Source organism: Schistocerca serialis, chromosome 4 (assembly GCF_023864345.2).
Source record: "Schistocerca serialis cubense isolate TAMUIC-IGC-003099 chromosome 4, iqSchSeri2.2, whole genome shotgun sequence".
Classification (NCBI taxonomy): domain Eukaryota; kingdom Metazoa; phylum Arthropoda; class Insecta; order Orthoptera; family Acrididae; genus Schistocerca; species Schistocerca serialis.
Window position 1 is genome coordinate 680,347,319 of NC_064641.1, and position 20,856 is coordinate 680,368,174.

Below are 20,856 nucleotides of genomic sequence, written 5' to 3' on the forward strand. Positions count from 1 at the left end.
GAGGGGTTTCAAGTGGCTGCCTGCTTGTAGGGGCTAGGGCTATTTTACAGGTGTTCTCTGTGAAGCCACATTTTTAAAATTCGCAATAAATGTGGTCAGGTGACCCTGAAGCTATTGCTGAACTGTTAGGCCCATTTCCGTTGAATTCATGCTTGTGTCTATGTCGCACCCCTCCATGTTTACGGAACAGGATGCTGTGAAACAGGAGGCTTAAAGAGCGTAAGCACCTTCTGCTGCTTCAGACCACGTTCAAATTTCTTCGAATTGTTTTGAATGTTCGCTAGTGGTTGCAATACGTACATGACAGCGAAAACTGCAGAGACACTGCACTTCACAGGGGCAAAGGGAGGCAATCACATTCAATGGGAATCCAGCCCTACAATATCCTTAAAACTTGAAACGTCCGGTAGTGTCAATGGTTGTGAAAAACGTCCTGCTGTTGCCCATCGCACTGAGTATTGTCGTTTCCGACAGCGAAATGTGGGGGAATCACCGTCCCTAGAAAAAAGGGTGGTGTCATTGCAGCCTTTTATGCCACATTCTGATGGCATTCCGTGTCGATTCTAAGTGGCGGTGTTCGAGGAGTGCTGTGGTGACTGTCTTCAACATGTGGCGAAACCAAGATGAAACCACTTCTAGTCGTCGTGGGGTTTGGGGGCCGCGCCTCATTGCAGATGTCGGGAGTTGTAAGCTGGGCTGACTGGTAAAACAGAACTGGTGGCGAACTGTGACAGAACTATCATCAGACATATATGCTGGGCAGAGTTTAAGTGTGTCTGAACATACAGTACATCGAACGCTCTTAACGATGGGACTCTGCAACCAACGACTCATGGATGTACCAATGTTAACAAACGACGTTTCCTCGATCTTCCATAAGAAAACTGTGCGATTTCTTCGGTGGCTGACGCCGTTTTGTCCTCCATCGCAGATGCGTCAAAGGAAGACGAGAAACGTGGCTTAGAGGGGTCTAATGACCTCACCATCGTTGACAAGTCCTCGGCGACGTTGGGCACAGTTTTTGTGAACTGTGGAGCCAATGTGACATCATTAACCCACCAAACATGTCATATGAACTTCTGAGCTCTGGCTCCGCGTGCATCGACACCTTGCTGTTTGAGCCCGTGGGTGACGTCACAGGGCGCCATCCTCTTGCACTATTACAGAGCATATTTGCCAAATCTAAAACATCTGCGTTGCAATGGAAGACAATTATGAGGTTTTGAAACAGTGGCCCTTTAATTCCGTTGTGCAATGTAGTTAAAAAATCAGCCATGTTTAAAACTTTAAGAAATCTGGTTTTGGTATGGTTAAAATATGCTGTAACACATAGTGTCCATTTAAAAGAATAATAATAGGATGGAGTATGATAACGCATCTTGAGAAATTTTTTCATCATACGTTGCGCAAAACTTACACTATGCTCCAAAACGACTGTAGTGAAAAGCTCGTTGCCGCGATCTTGTCTAGAATAAATAATAATTTAAAAAAACACTCGTATAAAGTACACAAGCCCTTTTCTCTGGACATTTGGCCAGAACGAGACTCATTAATATATACTGATCAGCCAGAACAGTATGATCACGTTCCTAATGACCGGCAGGTATGTCCACTCTGGCACGGATTACAGCTGCGACGCGTCATGGCGTGGAAGCAATGAGGCTTTGGGAGGTCGCTGGCGGAAGTTGGCTCCACATATGTTGACACAAGTCACCTAATTCCCATAAATTCCAGAAAGGGAATCATGAGCTCTGAGGTCAAGTTTATCACATCCCAGGTGTGTTCGATCAGGTTCAGATCTGACGAGTTGGGAGGCGAGCACAGCAACTGGAACTCGCCACTGTGTTCCTCGAACCACTCCATCACACTCTTTGCCTTGCGACATAGCGCATTACCTTGTTGAAATATGACACTGCCGTCGGGAAACATGATCGTCATGAAGGGGTGTACGTGGTCTGCAACTAGTGTAGGATAACAGTTGGCCGTTGTGGTACCTTGCACGAACTCCACAGGACCGACGGATGGCCACATGACTGTTCCCCACAGAACGAACAATCGAACAACTGCCGACTTGTCCCCGTCCTGCTGTAGAGGTGTCAAGGAACTGTTCCCTGGAAGACGACAGATTCGCGCCCTCCCATTGGCACGATAAAGAAGGTATTGGGATTCATCAGACCATGCAACGCTTTGTCACTGCACAAACGTCCAGTGCCGATGGTCACGTGCCCATTTCAGTCCTTGTTACCGGCGACGTGCTGTTAACATTGGTACATGCATGAGTCGTCAGCTGCGGAGGCACATCTTTAGGAGTGTTCGGTTCACTGCATGTTCAGACACATTTTCACTCTGCCAAGCATTAAGGCCTGATGTTAGTTCCGCCACAATTTGCCGCCTGTCCTGTTTTACGAGTCTGCCCAGCCTACGACGTCGAACATCTGTAATGAGGGGTGGAAGCCCAACCCCACCACGTCTGGACATGGTTTCATCTTGATTTTGCCACGTTTGAAGACATTCACCACAGTACTCCTCGAACACCAGAAAAGTCGCGCAGTTTCCAAAATGCTCGCGTCGGGCCATCAAAGTCTGTTTTCGGTCTAACTTCGAACGCATGCCTTCCCCATTCTGCGCACGGACACAACGATCGCTGACACTACATGCACTGTGCATGTGTCTGACTCGCAGTTATTCCTCGCCATGTGACGTTGCTTTTGCTTTTGTCTGAACGGGCTTATATCGATAGTGGGTCGGCGGTCATAATGTTCTGACTGATCAGTGTATAATGACAGAGTTAGAAAACTAGGAGCAGGATCAGAAATGTGCATTAACTCTTGCATGAAGATGCGTACATACAAATTCACGTAAGCGTAAAACATGAGGGCACATCATCACTTGCCATTAAATTCTAGAGGCTGAAAGTAATGAGTATTTTACGATAGTTGATTACTGCGTTTAGGTTCGGGCGCAAATTTGAAGACCAGGTTGTTTCATTCCCGTTTGCTGACCTCATACGTACAAACATTTTCGTTAAAACTCGGATACGATACCAGGTAATTCAGTTTAATTATTGGGTTGAGACACGACTTACGACATTGTTAACAACATATAAAACGTTCTGAACGAACATAGCAGATAGAGTAGTCAACGGGTACCTGAAAACCAAAGCGCAGAAAGAAACGCACGTAAGATTTTGTGGAAATGTTGCTGGCATCGCTATATATCCACAAGATACAGAAAGATGGGTAGAATAAAAATGAAGACATCACAAGAGAATTTCAGGTAAGTACGTCACAAGAGAAGTTCCAAGAACAGAGAAGAAGATGCGGTCAACTTTTGTGGATGTCTGTCAATAAAATCTTTGTAAAAAGTATGCCAAGAAATCTCAGCATTCCGAGAGAACCTACGAGAGCATAATAGGTACTAAATCGTGTAAGACGTGAAGTGAAGAAGAACAGAATTCTTGGTCAGTTTTTCATTTATGTCACGACTCTACCAGTTTTTGTTTCCTTGAGAAACGAGCAGCGAATTCTCATTTGAGGAGAGAGTTATTCAACACATATATGACTTCTTTTGTAATGTACCATCACCCATAATGCGTCAAAAGCGTCGACTGATTTGAGTAAGTCTGCTTATACGTTGCTTTTAGCCTTCGATCACATACTTTCTATAAATCCAATATATTTTTATGTTGTAAGCACTGAGCACTAGAAGTTCTCAATTTGAAAACTGCTACGAACTCTTTTTTTAAATTTTAAGAATCAAAATAGTAATGAAACTCGAAATAATCCTTTAAAAACTTACAAAGCTAATGGTGTATTCTTTTCGATCATTTCGAAATAAATTGGAATGAGGTAATTCTTACAGTAAATGTAGTGAAAGTAATGGTCGTGATCTAAAAACATAGACTGTTTTTTTTTTTTTTTTTTTTTTTTTTTTAACAGGCTGTTGTGTGGAAGATGATTTAAAATTATAGTGTCTGCCTCCTGCCTCTCTGTGGCACATTTGAGGCAGCATAAAACAATGAAGAAATGTGTGCCAATAGTTTCAGATACATTATTGCTTTTGGCTGGTCGAATGCAGATCATAGAAGATAGCTCTGTTATTCTGATCGGTCAGACTTCGACTGACGCAGCAGATAACGTCAAGTGCATATCAGAGTACTGTGATAAAGTGGTGTTGTTGAGCTCCTGTATTGACGACACACAAGTTATCTCTCTCTCTTTCTCATTCCCTGCTTCCGGACGATGATGGATGTGGCTCAGTGGCGAGCAGATTAGGAGTTAGTGGGGGCTCGAGAAGTAACGATACGTTTCCTAAGGTGGAAGATCTGGATGACCAATGATTTATATGAGGGCGTGGAACATGCGACTTCTTTTTCTTCTTATTATGGAGTAGGTTTGCTGCCTATTGAGCCTTCACTTACACCTATATCTCTTTTTGATATTGATTTATAACTGGTTACACACTTAATCTATCCTACTGATATATCGTTTTTGTATTATATGTGCTCACTCTATACAGGGAATGTAGTTTATTAAGAGTGAAAATTGACATGACGGGCCGGCCGGGGTGGCCGAGTGGTTCTAGGCGCTTCGGTCGCAGGTTCGAATCCTACCTCGGGCATGGATGTGTTTGATGTCCGTAGGTTAGTTAGGTTTAAGTAGTTCTAAGTTCTGGGGGACTGATGACCTCAGATGTTAAGTCCATAGTGCTCAGAGCCATTTGAGCCATTTGAAAAGAAGGAAAATAAACAATAAGAGAACCAAAACGTTCCAGTAATTATGGATCCGCAAACGAGCCGCCTGCTAGATCTATCTACATCTACATCTACATGGATACTATGCAAATCACATTTAAGTGCCTGGCATAGGGTTCATCGAACCACCTTCACAATTATCTATTATTCCAATCTCGTATAGCCCGAGGAAAGAACGAACACCTATATCTTTCCGTACTTGCTCTGATTTCCGTTATTTTTACGTGGTGATCGTTTCTCCCTATGTAGGTCAGTGCCAACGAAATATTTTCGCATTCGGAGGAGAAAGTTGGTGATTGGAATTTCGTGAGAAGATTCCTTCGCAACGAAAGATATGAGAGCCATTCGGAAAGCGAAATATACATCTGTCGCAGCGTTGTACCAACTTTACAGCACCCTCGTCGTAGAAGGCAGCTTCTTGTGCTTTCCGCCATTGGTCTTCAGTCCGTTGTCTTTGCCAGAATATTGTCTGAATAGCTAACGGATCATGTGAACAGAGTTGAACATCAGAGGGATCCAAGTCCGGGCTGTGTGGTGGGTGATCAAACACTTCACATCGAAAACGCTGCAGGGACGTCGTCATCGTCCCTGCATTGTGCGGCCGAGACTTGTCAAGAAGAAGGAAACGCAAGACATATACGCTATGTTGTACTGCATGACTTCAGGCGAAAACTCGCAGCCGGCGCCCATACTTGTTGGGAAACACTATTGTTTTCGGCACAGTGAAAACTCGCGGCGCGCGCCCACACAAGACGGGACACATTATTGTCTTAGACACCTCTAAGCGCTCAGTGTGTGCTCAGAACTGAAACTAGCGACGTGACGTAATCGACAGGCGTACTAGAAACACTGCCCAGCACACCTATGCAAAACTTCGTTGGATTTTCACTGTCGTTTCCATTTCGCGACCTATCAGATACGACTTTCCGATGAGCCCTCGTATTTGCTAATGCGTGGTTACAAGTCGCCACTGACTACAGTACGAAATATTGTCCTAGTTAGCAAAAATACATTTGAAATGTAAACTTGGAAGTTGGAGGTTAAATGGACGCTTTCCGTTTTTCAATAATTTGCTTTCAGGTACTTGCGAACTGATCTTTACTGATAGTTTGCAAAGATGTTTTGCAACCAGTATCAAGTTGTATAGTGTAGATTATTTCTGTTGTCTCTCTCTGAGATGTTGAGGAGGAAGCATGGTCAGCTTTGACCTTTCCCATGCGCTTTCAGGCGATCATTGCGCTGGCAGTTTAAAGTGCACGCTCGCGAACAGTTTTGAAACACGCTTGTTCCGGGATGCTCGATATGGCATGCCCGAGGTCGGTTGCGGTGCCGCGTGTCTGCTCTTATTAGTGAGATCGGCACAGTCATTCTAAGGTTTTGCAGTCAATTCATTCGCGTGGTGTTGAGTTGGTGTGAGCTGATTTTTGTACTTGTGGCTTTCTACAATTTCTGAGTTTTTGTACTTTAGTAACCTTTAAGCTGGGTACAGGATCAGGTTCCACTTATTCAATGAGAAGCATTATGGATTTAATTTTGTCAACATCCCATTCAATTTAGGCCATTTTATGCTAGTCTTTAGGTCGTGCATACGTATTTGTGTCTTTGTGGTCGATGGAACTTCCGACTTGCGTTGCACGTGTGTCTTGAATGCCTTACGACGCCTTGAACTCTTCCGCGGACACTCTAAATGAGGTGTCTGAATATCTGTGGAGAAATTGCAGCCTATTCTTCTTCAAGAAACCAGTCGACGTTCTAACTCATTTCAAAAATATTCCATTGGGCTTAGGTTGGAACTCTGGTCAGGCCATTCCCTTTCAAGCACATTATTATCCATAAACCACTGCGTCACAAATGCTATTTTATGTCAACATGCACTGACATCCTGATGAAAACAATCATCGCCTCCGAACTGGTCGTTTAATGTACACAGTACGAAATGCTGTAAAATGTGTTGATATAAAACTTCTTGGCAGATCAAAACTGTGTGACGGGCCGAGACTCGAACTCGGGACCTCTGCCTTTCGCGGGCAAGTACTCTACCATCTGACCTACCTAAGTTATAGTTCCACATTTAGCGTTTTTTTTAACTGCAATAAGGGGGTTATATAATTACGAAAATCACCCTCATGTCGTAACACCTCCGCCTTCACTGTCGGCACTACACACAATGGACTAGCTACCATTTGTATACCTATGTACACATATACTGTTGTACAGGGTCACAATTCAGACATTTGACACTTCCTCCACCCGAGTCATATTGAGCACATTGGTTGGTTTTCTTACATTAGGTGCGATCTTGGGTTGACCTTAGATGGCTTATAAAAACACGGGCGCTTCCTAAGAAAAACCCAAAAACCCTTGATTTTTAGGAGATTTTTGGGTACGAAAGTTACCAATTGTCGGTTGGCCACTTTTGTTATTTCATATCATGGAAAATCGTCGAAATTTTAATAATCTGTCCTTAAGGTGATGTTTTCGGGGAACTTTGACACTTTTTGATATCATTATTCCTTTCCGAGATCCAGATATTCTAGGTTATGGCACGTGTGCATAAAACGGTAAAACAGTTTTTGCTATTTTTTGCCCTGAGGGTCACAATTATCAAAATAAGCAACCACAGAAAATGGGTCAAATCTTAACTGTGCATTCTTTAGACACTCATACAGAAAGGCTGTTTTCTCCTTTTCGATAATTTGCTTCCATGCTTCCATTAGCAAAATACACTTGAAAAAGCATAATTTCAGTGTACCAAAAGTACGGCACTTCAACAATTTTTGTTCCTTGCAAATCATCAAAATGTCGTTAAGATGATATTCTCGGAGAGAGTTCAAACTTTTCCCTATATCATTACTTGTTACCAAGATCCAAAAGTCGATGTTTGTCGTATAATGCACGCAAAATATTTGAATTATATCCGGTCTGAGGCGTAAATTTAGTTTTAACTGGCGTAGTCAAAACATGGCTAGTGTCCTAGAAACATCGCAGGAGTTCTGCGGTTGTAAAACAATGCTTTAGTCAGTATTTTTCACCGATGAAACTGTATGATCCGCTGTATCTCTATAAACGGCACTTCACTCTTAAACAAATATACCAGAAATGGGCCTAAAAAGAATCTAATATGACAGCCAAAATTTATATGAACTGGAAAGACTGCAAATGCAGTAAATTAATTCTAAAATATTTATACCTTTTCCGGTTTGTAAATACAATAGCAGTGCAAGCCAAAAAGAGATGAGGTGTTGTTGGTCGTGAGAGACAATGGCAGTAAAAGAGAAAGAGAGATCGATAGAGATACAAACAGTGGGAGCAAATGAGAGGGAACAGACCGTGTAAATGAAAAATACTGATTAGTACAGACCATACGTAGCCTTTGGGGAATCTGGACCCTGTCAGACCGGCGAAATTAAACATGTGGGTGTAGGGGAGGTTGCATTTTGGATCGAAATTTTAAACACGTGGTCATAGGGAAAAAGGTAAGGTGGATCCATAAGAATTTTTGATATGTCGATATGTGATGAAGACAGTGGCAGAAAGAAAGAAAGGCAAAAGGAGACGTATAAGTGGGAGAGGTGACAGTGAGAGAAGAAAAGAGGCAGTGCGGGAGAGAGATAACAGACAATTGCAATGCGAGGGAGATACTGAATACGAAGGCCTAACTACAAAGACTGTGCAAAAGAATTCAGAATGTTCTGCGTTAAAAGAGCGCGGATATGTTCGCGTGCCAAAATATTTGGTGAGAAAGGTGGAATGAGGATTGAGACAGCTGCTTTCCCATTTTTCTGTCAGACTCTTTTAAAGAGGAATTTATTCGCCGTTTTTGTGCTCAGACAGTAGCATTTTTCATCTGGTGGTTTTGTTATTCCCGTGGCATCCAATGAAAAGTCGGCGTTCGAAGTCTCCTGACCAACCAATTCTGATGTTACTGATTGAGAATTCCCCCCTTCTCCTATTATAGCGGCGTGTCCGCCTCTCTTGACATTAGTGATCACTTTCGAATTAAATAGAGGTGTCCTGAATTTTGGACTGTTAGTTTCCTCGCTTAAGTATGGGATGCTTTTAACTGTTGTCAGAATCTTTGTCGTTGAATAGATGTAGGACACGTTGGATATTTCTGAAAGGTAAGTGGAAACTCGGTCCCTAAGCGTAATTGTTAGAAACGCCGCACGATTTTGTATATATGCATCTGAAGTACATACCGTACCTTTACAAAACCGGCTGGTTCGTTTAGAAATAAAAACTTTGTAATCGTCCGCATTAGTTAAAAGTGATCCCAAATTTCTATCTGCAAGTGATGGTTGAAGTGGTCACTGCAACAAATATCTACTAATACCAGTAATGGTGGCCCCTGTTTTGATCACAAGCGAGGTATTCCTACAAGTCGGTCAGGGGCCTGAAGATGGCTTAGTAAAACGCTGAAACAGGTTGCCCAATAAAATAAGGCTGAAAATTGATGGCTGAAAGGCATTTAATTGGACATTCTTTACTTTCAAATGGCTATTTTAAGAAAAATATGCATTGGATATAGCAGAGAGAATATGGGGAGGCAAAAAGGTTCAATTGCGAGAAAACGGATAGAGACGCACAACTTAGCGGCGAGAGTGGATAAGAAACACGTCTGCTGGGAGGGACCTCTGCCCGGTCCATCTCCATATACATGGGGCACGGCAGGCTACGGTGGTAAATAAAGCAATCTGTAGGCGAGGGGTTAAGCGCGCCACCTCCCCACTGCCGCCGCCTTCGTCTGCTGCTGTGTCCCAGAAGACGGCGTTCAGAGACGAGGCAAACCAAAATGTCTAGCAGCAAGTAAAAGGCATGAATGAAAAGTGGAATGACATTCGCAGCCACAGAACTCTTTAACCAGTTTTTCTTCTAGATATACGCAGAGTATTAAATGTAGGTTCGAAAAGAGTTGTCAATGAAATTATCATGGATGTACGTTATTATACGATATCTAGCTAGTTCAGTGTCATTAAACTTTGGAAAATACTTATCATATGAAATTCAGACTTTCTTGTCCCAGTCAACAGGTAATGCTCCCATTTGATCCGTAAGCTATACTACGACCCATACCGAAACGTGCTTACCCATAGCATTGGAGCCGAGTCACTATATGCACAGGCCGTTAGTTGAGCTGGCAGCACTTTTAGTATATTTACGACAAAAAAGAAAACAAACAAATCGAAATTGGAACCTACACTTTTTTCATTAGTTTACTGACGTATTTCGTGCGACCCCTCACGACTTCCTCTCCTACTCTCCTTTTCAAAAATCGCGCAAAGATGTATTTGCAAGGTCGCAACTCGCTGAGAAAGCACAAGGTATCGATATAGCGTGCATACATCGGGATGACTTATTTGAAATGGACATTTCATTTTCCTTTTCACCAATTTCTATCGGAACTTGTACTCCTAAAGACACGGTCATGGACAATACATTAAATCATATATTCCTTCCCCTCCTCCTTCAAACAGAGATGGTACAAGGCGATGATTGGTACGCTTGTATTTCATTGTAAAAGTGAACTGAAATGTCATCAAGAATAATAACTCTTAAATTATCTTGTCATTTGTGGCTACGTTTATCTGAAAATATTTGTATATTACAATAATTTTAAAGTTTTATTTTAATGAAACAGTTAGCTGTTTGAGACTAGGTAAATTCATTTATTTAAATTTCATTCATTTAATCAACGCACATTTAAGTAATAATATCTCCCCATTCAATTTCCTTGCAATATTCGATAAAATATTGTGAGGCTGATTATTTCCTGATAGCTTAATTTTATGCACATCATAATGATTCTTTTGTAGGTAAATAAGATATCTGCTGTCACGAACCCCTAACTGCGGAGTATCACTGATAATTTCCGTTCCACGACTGGGATTCGAACAGGTTTTACTTTAGTGAAGCATCCTACGCATTACAGTGTTTCACGCCTGCTGCGTCGGCTGCACACTGCTAAGTTACGATGCAGAAACATTAGCAAACTAATTTGTGTTAAGTTTGTGTGGCGTAATTGACTGTACGGAAGATCAGATATCTTCTTTGTAGAAACACTTAGTATATCAAGCACTGCAAGTGTTTCAGGCAACCGAAAAAGACGTTTAGCGACGATCTCTACTTCGATACATGACATCAGGAACTGACGGGCACGTTAGTTTCGTAGAATGGAAAGTGAGTAGTCTCATCAGAAATTTGGAATTGTATTTTTAAAATACGGTAAACTGCAGATGCAGGAATGTGGCGCTACGAGCAATCTACCCATTAACGGACAAGTACTCAGAGGGATTGTCTTACGGTAGATTATAAGCCCATGTAGATGTGGTTGTTGTGATCTATGACACAGCCACCCGCAAAATGGTGTCACCATTCGACTAGCATAGTCCTCAGAGTTATGATACCGTCATCTCATCATAATAACGACATAAGTTCTAACTGATCTAGTATCCTAGTTGTGCCCAACCATAGAACAAAAAACATTCACAAACTCGTTCTCTGTTCATGCTGACCTCCTTTAGAACCACCTATTCTGCATTTTGCACACAATTCAATGCCGTGTTGCATTTAAAAGGCGAAAAATATATCTAACATTCCCTTTTTCCAAACTCATAATTTTCTCCTAAAGGAATTAGTGAAAATGGCCAGTTTCCCATTGACAAACTAATGCAAATGTTCTCGCATGCTCTCTTCCTCTTTTCATTTTTAAATCAGCCGCATTACTTGCTGTACTACTTTGTTCATTACTAGTGTTTCATCATATTCCTCCTCTTCTCCCTCTTTCACTCATTGCTACCAAAACTCACAAAAATGTTCAAATGTGTATGAAATCTTATGCGACTTCACTGCTATGGTCATCAGTCCCTAATCTTACACACTACTTAACCTAAATTATCCTAAGGACAAACACACACATCCATGCCCGCGGGAGGACTCGAACCTCCGCCGGGACCAGCCGCACAGTCCGTGACTGCAGCGCCCAAGACCGCTCGGCTAATCCCGCGCGGCCAAAACTCACAATTTAAATCTACCTATCTTTAATTCGTAGTAATGAATCTAATGTAAAATATGTAGAATGCCTGGTTAGTGTAAGAAATGTAAGATATAACATCTTGACAGGACGTTTAATAATTAAATAAAAAGTCTAGGATAATGGCAGTAGCTGTGTCGCAATGTTATTTGTGAAATAACTAATTTAAATAAGAGAAATTGTTTGAACGCATGCAGAATGGAAGTGCAAATGTTGATACGGAACGATTCCGTTCACCTGCATTGTAGCTGATACGTCCTGCAAATACACCTAAATGTAATTAAACAGCAGCACCAATCAATTAGTAAATGATGACTTGCTGATTGCAAAATAAATACTAAATTAATGTTATTGACTCATTTCCACTCAATGTTTTCTCTCTCGTGGCGTTAGCGTCGTGCCAACGTAGATAACATTCATGACATTCAAAATGGACAGCCTTGAAGTAATCCGACTGTTCAGATTATGAGATGTAATTAATTATTAACGAAATTCAGAACACATCACAGTAAAAAAAAATCACTGCTAATTCTGTTCTGTAGTCACTTTTCGTACGCACGACATATGATGAAAAATTAGCAATTAATGAAATTTGTATATGTGAGATATTGCTTTGCACAATGCATAGTTGTCCTAGCGTTTTTTCAATCCCCAATTCATTCGTTTCTCAATGTCCATTACACACTTGAAAGACTTTCAAACTGAGGGAAGAGAGATCGGGGTTTAGCTTCCCGTCTACGATAAGGTCACTAGAGCACCAGTTTAGGTTAAGGGTAGAAAGGAGTTCAGCCGTGACTCTTCAAATACGGCATCAAGGCGTTTGCCTCAAGCAATTTAGGTAAACCATGGAAAATCTCTGCCCTGACGGACATACAGGTACTTGAACTGCAGTTCTTCTGAACGTGAGTCTAACGTCTTAGTACTGCACAACCTCGCTCTGTCGGGTAGAATAGAGTGTAAGCATCATTCTGAACAATAACCCGCGACTAGAAGATTAGCATTTCCATGTTGCAGGTACAGCCATGTCAAACGTCAAGCGATATATTCTGTCCTCCCATGTGTGCTTGGGACAGTTACTGCACTTGTAACCTGTTAGCTCCGTTAGTGCATAGACTGTCGTGACAGACGAGCGCATTAAAGCACTGTTTCAGGATATGGGGAAGCGACCTGCCCCGGGTCGATTACGTCTCCCTGATTAACGACTATGGTTGGCTAGTTGGATAGCCTGATTGTGGTATTTAGGTCGTTTCCCACAACCAACTCTTTAAATACCGAGTTGGTACACACGTCCCGCCTCAGCTACGCACTAGGCAAACATTTAAAAAATGTTCTCACACTTCAACATAGATTTACTGCTGACGTACCCAGATGGTACACGGGAGGGAGTGCTGGCGTCAGGAGGTTATCCGGGTACGAACTACTACTACTGAGGCAACCTATAAGACAAGGCCGACACCAAAGAATAAAGCAAAAATTCAAGCGAAGAAACTTGACTTAGACGTAGTAAAAACATAATTTTGTATCAGATTGTTGGTGGAATTACAATGAAACACTTAAGGGATTCATCATCGTCTCCTTCCAATGACGAGGTGTTGTAGTTACATATGCCCGTCTCAATCATCCATCCACCTCTTACAAGGTCTTCCTAGTTCTCTGTTTCCAGTCGGCCGATAATTCATTATTCTTTTTGTAATCTATTTCCTTTCATTCTCTAAATTGACCAATTTCATCCTGTTGTCTTCGGGCTTGTCACTAACTGAAAAGATTTTTTAAATCTTATCTTGTTATTTCATTCCTTATTTCATCCATTTTACTACAGACCCTTACATTTCTCTTGTACTTCAGACGCGCTGGCCGTGTGCGTGATTGTCCTTTCTTTGCTGTTGTTCATGATTTGGAACCATATACCAGAACAGGTACATCAAAAATTCACAACATTTCATTTATTTTTCCCTTTCTTGTTTCCCTTTCGAAATTTCTTTCAATTTTTCTTCAGGTAGCTTCAAATTTATTTATATTCTTAATGTCTTTGTTATAATTAAAACTAACATCACATCCTGTATCAGTGCTCCTCAACTTGGGGGCATACCCCCTTGGGAAAAGGGGTGGCCGGAAGAACGTAAGAAATTTATAGACGGGGAGCAGACGGTTCAGAAGAAAGCAGAACCATGCTACCAGGTCCTTTGAAATACTATAGTTTTGTATTAGTCCAAATTCGATAGCCCTCTTTTACTTAAGTGTGGATTGTAGATTATTGTTAAATGAAGTTTTCGAAAGGAAGAAAAAGTTTATTAAAATGAATAAAATAAATAAGCATAAGGGGCTACGAGATATTTTGGGATTTCAAATGGGGGCACCAAGCAGAAAATGGGAATCACTATCTTATGTAATACTTGTTCTGAAATTTTCTCATTTATCACTATTTTCTGTCTGACTGGATTCTACCATTTGAAAGCCATTATTTTTGTCTTACTCGCGAATACAGTTAAATTATACTATACACAATCCGCCAGAAAAATGTATACACTCTTTGTCAGGCTCTATCGAGATATCGATATTGTCATTCGATTTGAGTTACGAGCGCGTTGTAGTATGGTCTTTGGCTCAACAGATGTTAGTACTTTTTGGCTCAACAGATGTTAGTACTTTCATCTCGGTATTGAGTAAAATAAGGCGGCTGGAGCACGCTTGACATTCGAGCAACGAAAATGTGTTGTGAAGTGGTTTTTCAAGTTTGATAATGTCGTTGAAGTGCAACGTCAGTGGAGGCGGGAGCTTGAAACAGAACCACCAATCCGCCTAACAAATAAACGCATCATTGACAAGTTGAATTGAATGGAATGATTTGTGATATTCGCAAAGGAAATTCAGGAAGACAGCGTATAGCTACAAGTCCTTCTTCGTCGGCTCTTGTGTTGGAAACACTTCTTAATTCTCCACAGAAGTCTGTTACGCAATGTGCACGTGAAGTGACGGTTAGCAGTACAAGTGTACGAAGAATTCTGAAAGCTGCAAAGTGGAAAGTTTACGCTCCACGATTACTGCACGCTATCAATGTTGACGATCCTGACCGCCAAATGCAATTTTGCGAATGGTATCAGCAAATGGTAACTAATGACGAACAATTTGTGACGGAGGTAGTGTGGAGTGACGAAGCACAATTTAAACTTAATGGAACCGTGAATCGGCATACCAGTGTGTTCTGGGCATAGGAAAATCCGCATGCTTATGTGGATAAAGTAGTCAATCTTCATGTATGGTGTGGGCTATCATCTGGGGGCTTATGCTGCTGTCACTGAAGAGTTGTACCTGGAGATGTTACGCATACCAATTTTGCCAGGTATATGTGCACCTTAAGGAGCTAATGAAGAGGTATTCTACCACCGAGCTATACGAGCTTTCCCGGATGACAATTTTCCGGGGCATCGGAATGGACCAAAAGGGTCCATTGAGTTCCCTCCACGATAGCTAGATCTAACACATATGGACTTTTACTTGTGGAGAACTGTGAAAGATAACGTCTATCGACGTAAACCACGCACCTTAGAGAAATTTCGCCAGGAGATTACAGCGAGAAGCGAAGCGATTTCCACCGTAACATTAACTGACGTAGTTGCGATGACCGCTCGTCGTTCTGTTATGTGTATAGCCGCCAAGGGTGAACATTTTGAACATTTGAAGTAACCATGTGAGAAACTGAAGGTTGTACCACATGTATGATCTCCTATTAAATGTAAAATAAACTCATAAGTAATTCTTTTCGTTCCTTAAAGTGTGTATACATTTTACTGGCGGACTCAGTATTATCTTTTGGCTCAGTCTGGCGTATTTATGGTATGCTAGATCATATTTTAATTCCAAACTGTATTTCATCTTTCTACTTCAAAACTATGTAGTCAGTACACAAATTAAATGAAGTGGGCGACAGACTAACCCTTGTTGAATATCATGGTTTATTAAAATTTCACCCCGTATTTTTTAGCATGAAATTGTAAGTATTTTAATATTTACATACAGACTTTTTATGGTGGTAGTAATATGCTTAGGAAAACCTTTTATTTCCAATAACTTCCACAAAAAGGAGTCTTTTTACCTTATCACATCCTTTCACGTAAACAATAAATGCTAAATTAGTTTCTATGCTTAATTTTTAACGTTATCAGTAACTTGTTTTGCTATAAATACAGGGTGTATCATAATTAATGGCGTAAACACATACACTTGAAAGTGCACGATACTAGAGGCAAAAATGTGTCAGTAAACATAGGGTAGAAAATGCATACCTTAAGAGCTACGTGCAATTTTTCATCTTAGATACTGTGAAACAAAGCTCTTCTACTAAAAGCTCTTTGTTTTCCATATGTTGGGAAATAGTAATGTGGACCAAAACAAGAAAAAATGTCCAGAAAACATGTGCTCTAAAATGCATACCTTAAGAGCTATGAGCACATGCTCAACGGCGCTACTTGGAAACACAACTCTTCTAATGAACAATTGCTCATAGCTTTTAAGGTATGCATTTTAGAGCAAATCTTTCCTGGACATTTTTTTCTTGTTTTGATCCATATTACTGCTTTCCAAAATGCGGGAAGGAAAGAGCTTGCAGTAGAAGAGATTTGTTTCACAGTATCGAAGATACGTAGCTCTTAAGGTATGCATTTTCTACCCTATGTTTACTGAGTCTGTTTTGCTTCTAGCATCGTGTAGTTTGAACTGTATGCGTTTACACCGTTAATTATGATACACCCTGTATAATATTATACGACCTTCTCTTCCTGAAGTCATTGTATCTCTCCGTGTCTTTCGTATTGCATTATTTAAAAATAAAAATAACTTCAGCTGTGTTCCATTCTTGAGGTAGGGAACAGTTCTTCAAATACATTTAAAGGCTGGAGAAAGCAGAATTCTATGATTCCTCCGTATTTGATTAATTCAGCATTAACTTCATCCAGGCCTGTAGCTTTCCTATTTTTTATTACGTTAAGCGGTGCTTTTAATTCTTTTATGTCTGTTTGATCTATGGAGCTATTGCCAGTTTTTCTATAATAACTTTCTTCACTATCTTCACCATACCATAAATTTCTGTAATGCTGTATCCATTGATTTTGTGCTACGAAATTAATGTATGAAGCACCTTATTCTCTTTTAATCATATGTTTCATCATGTTGGACGGTATATTTTGTCTTCATTAAATGTCATGTTCAATGTTAGCAATGAGTATTTTTCAGGATTCATTACGGTATCTTTTTATTAAACCATTCGTACAGTTTTTTCTCTCCTTATATATGTCTCAGGCTACACTTGGCAGGGTATATCGTGAATCATCACGTTTTAACATACTGATAAACGTGTTTGTAAGAAAACCCACATCGTTGCAAAGACCACTCAAGAGGCTTTGAAAGAAAAGTGAAATGCGTAAAGTCTAATAAATGTTTCATTACAGTCGCCAAAAGCGGTATATCATCTATAGAACTAGTACATAAAATCGTTATCAACTGCTGATATGTAGTCCTTGAACGAAACAGCGACCATATTTTGCACTTATTAATAGCTTTCCGTCTTGATCGACCTTTTTATGTACTATTGTGAACTATACACTAACGTGCGGTCAGACCGGAAAATTACTAATGATGACTGTGCGACTGAAACCTGGATCCCTTGCTTCAGCAAGCGGTGCGATATCCCAGCTCGTCTTACGGGCTGACTGAAACCGAGTGCGACGGCGCAGTGGTTAAAAAGATAGACTTGCATTCGGGAGGTGCGGGGTCCCAATCCCTGTCTATTATTTCGAAATGAGATATTCATCCGTACTGTCGTCCGTCTAGGCTAATATGAGGATGGTTTCTTTGAAATCAACACAGCCGATTTTTTTCCCCTATCTTTCCAAGCTGAGTTTATGGGTCAAATGGCTCTGAACACTATGGGACTTTACTACTGTGGTCATCATTCCGCTAGAACTTAGAACTACTTAAACCTAACTAACCTAAGGACATCACACACATCCATGCCCGAGGCAGGATTCGAACCTGCGACCGTAGCAGTCGCGCGGTTCCGGACTGCGCGCCTAGAACCGCTAGACCACCGCGGCCGGCAATCTGAGTTTATGCTGCACCTCTAACGACCACGTCGACGATGGGACGAACAACTTTACTCTTCATTCCCTCAGCATGACGGAAAGCTTCAGCCTGAAAAAAAAATGTTATGCCTCCTGAGGGACGCTGTGATTATGTTGAACTCTCCACTACATTCTTTTTCGCATGGACGTTAGTTGTGCAGCATCACGGATGAGCTTCTGTGGCCGGCAGCTGTAGCCTAGCGGTTCTAGGCGCTTCAGTCCGGAACAGCGCAGCTGCTACGGTCGCAGGTCCGAATCCTGCCACGGGCATGGATGTGTGTGATGTCCTTAGGTTAGTTAGGGTTAAGTAGTTGTAAGTCTAGGGGACTGATGATCTCAGATGTTAAGTCCCATAGTGCTTAGAACCATTTGAACCATTTTTTGTGCTTCTGTGGACAATTTTAAGGCGCGAAGAAGAAGTAGAGGCTCCTTGACGCTTCTAATCGGTCTGTGAGCCGTGCTCGGATAGGGCAAACGAAAATGCAGAGCCGGAGATCTGCACGTGCCCCGGTTCGAGTAATGAACGCCACATATATTTCTGTATTCTCTCATTTTACTGCTACAATTTTTCCGAATTTTATGCTGACAGTGCAACGTTAAATAATTACCTAACTAGCTGGTACAGCTACACCCATACTTCGTAAGACAATAGTGTGTGACAGAGGGTACTTGCTGTATCACACTTCCCGTCTTCATTTACTCTCAGTAGAGCTCGGTTGCTTAGAACCTTCCATTGGTTTATTTTATATCTTTCAGTTCTTTTTCTATGTAAAGGATGAGGGAGACGGCCAAATGCACTAATTTATCGGGAGTATCCGGGGACCATTATGTAATGCAGAATGACGTTTAGTTGTCACGTGAGGCGGACTCGACAGTATAAAAAGAGGCGGGGAGTGTTGTGTTGTCAGCAGAGAAGCAGTAACACCAGATAAACGCGACAACCAGAGCTGAATAAATATCAGGCAACCTTGTGCACTGGGACCGTCGAATATTGCGGAAAGGTGGTTGTGAAATATCGCATGACATCAACGGAAGGAATGAAATGGTTCAAATGGCTCTGAGTACTATGGGACTTTACTTCTGAGGTCATCAGTCCCCTAGAACTTAGAACTACTTAAACCTAACTAACCTAAGGACATCACACACATCCATGCCCGAGGCAGGATTCGGACCTGCGTCCGTAGCGGTCGCACGGTTCCAGACTGTAGCGCCTAGAACCGCTCGGCCACCCCGGCCGCCCGTAAGGAATCACTCGTGAATTCATTACTGTTACCACCAGTCCAGCTAGAACAATGAGTGGGTGTGTGGAGTTAAAAGGAATAGGGTGCAATGGTCCGTCAGCTCCTCATAAGCCATTCATTTCTCTCGTCAATGCTAGGCGACGCTTGAAATGGTGTAAAGCGCGAAGCCATGAGCAGTGGATGATTGGAAACGAGTGATTTGCAGTGCTGAATCTCGTTATACGGGGTGTTCAAAAAGTCTCTCCGCAGTGCCGTATGATTGTTCTCCTGCTTGGGTTACTTCCCTTCAAGTGGACTCTCCCAACGTTCCACTGTTTCGTTTATCTCAGCCAGCGACAGTAGTATCGTTGGTGTGTGTCGTTACGTGTTGACGTGAACATTGAAGTTTAGTTCATTTGTTTCGTTTTTGTCACTGCTAAAGCGCTGACCATTAGAGAACGTGTGTTTTTAATCGAAAAAGTGTTCAAATCTGGCGGTAAATATACAGTTTCACTTCGTCAAACATTTAATTCAGTTTTCCCGGAGACAAAACTCCCACATCGCGATACTGTGCCAGATTTGATTAACAAATTTCGAAGTACAGGTTCAGTGACAGATGCACCGAGAAGTGGTCGTCCTAGCGTTTTGTCTGAGGATGAACTACTCGATATTTCCGATAAAATGTCCATGAGTCCGAACAAGTCAGTAAGAAAACTCGCCCAGGAAATCGATGTTGGTGTCGGAACGGCACACACAGCTGTAGGGAAGTAATTAGAACTTTTCCCATACAAAGTGACAGTTGTGCAAGAACAGATAAATACTGATCAGGGCAAGAGACTGCATTATTGTCTATGGTTAAAAAATTTCGTTCAACAAAATGGAAGGGATATTCTTAATGAACCGTTTTTCACTAATGAGGCGTGGTTCCATTTATCCGGGTACATGAACTCGCAAAATTCTCGTATGTGTAATACTGCAAATCCATTGTGTATTCATGAGGAACCACTTCAGTCTGTGAAAATCGGACTTTGGATTGTAATTTCTAGACGTCGGATTGTGGGTCACATATTTTTCAACGAAACAATAAACACACAACGATACTGCAGTGATATTCTGTACCCATTCATAGGAGAACTTGTGTTAAGTGAAATACTGAACAGTTACTTTCAACAAGATGGTGCAACCGCGTATACAGCTCGCGTTTTAATGTCACTGGTTGCTGATGTTTTTGGTGGTCGCATAATCTCACAGGGTCTTTGGCCTCCACGCTCGCCTGACTTAACACCACCTGACTTCTGGCGTGCAGCGAAAGCAGCTGACTATAAAAGCCGTCCAAAATCCATCGATGAATTTAAACTGCAATATCCACTTTCAGTGCTTCTGTTACAGAAGAAATGATACAGCTTGTGTCTGGAAAAACGATTAGACGAATTGAATTGTGTATTCAACAACAGGGGGGGGGGGGGGGGACACTTTCAACATTTAATGTGAAAATTTGTAAGTAAAAATGAATATTCAGTACATTAATAACATGTATTTCACTGAGTTTCATTTCGGTATACTCACGACGGCATACGGCACGCTGAGCTAACAATCAATACGGCACTGCGGAGAGACTTTTCGAACACCCCGCACTTTGGGTTTGTTGAATGTGTCAAGAATGGTTCCTGCCATCATATGGAGCGCCATCGGTAGACTACAGAGGAGATGGTGTGAAAGTATGCGGACGGATACGTA

At 41.6% G+C, this 20,856-nt stretch overlaps 1 protein-coding gene across 1 annotated transcript in view; it reads right to left on the minus strand.

The window, feature by feature from the left end:
* Positions 1 to 20,856, minus strand: part of LOC126474167 (prohormone-1-like) — a 309,902-nt gene that overhangs the window by 268,473 nt on the left and 20,573 nt on the right. The gene's annotated exons all lie outside the window — the stretch shown is intronic.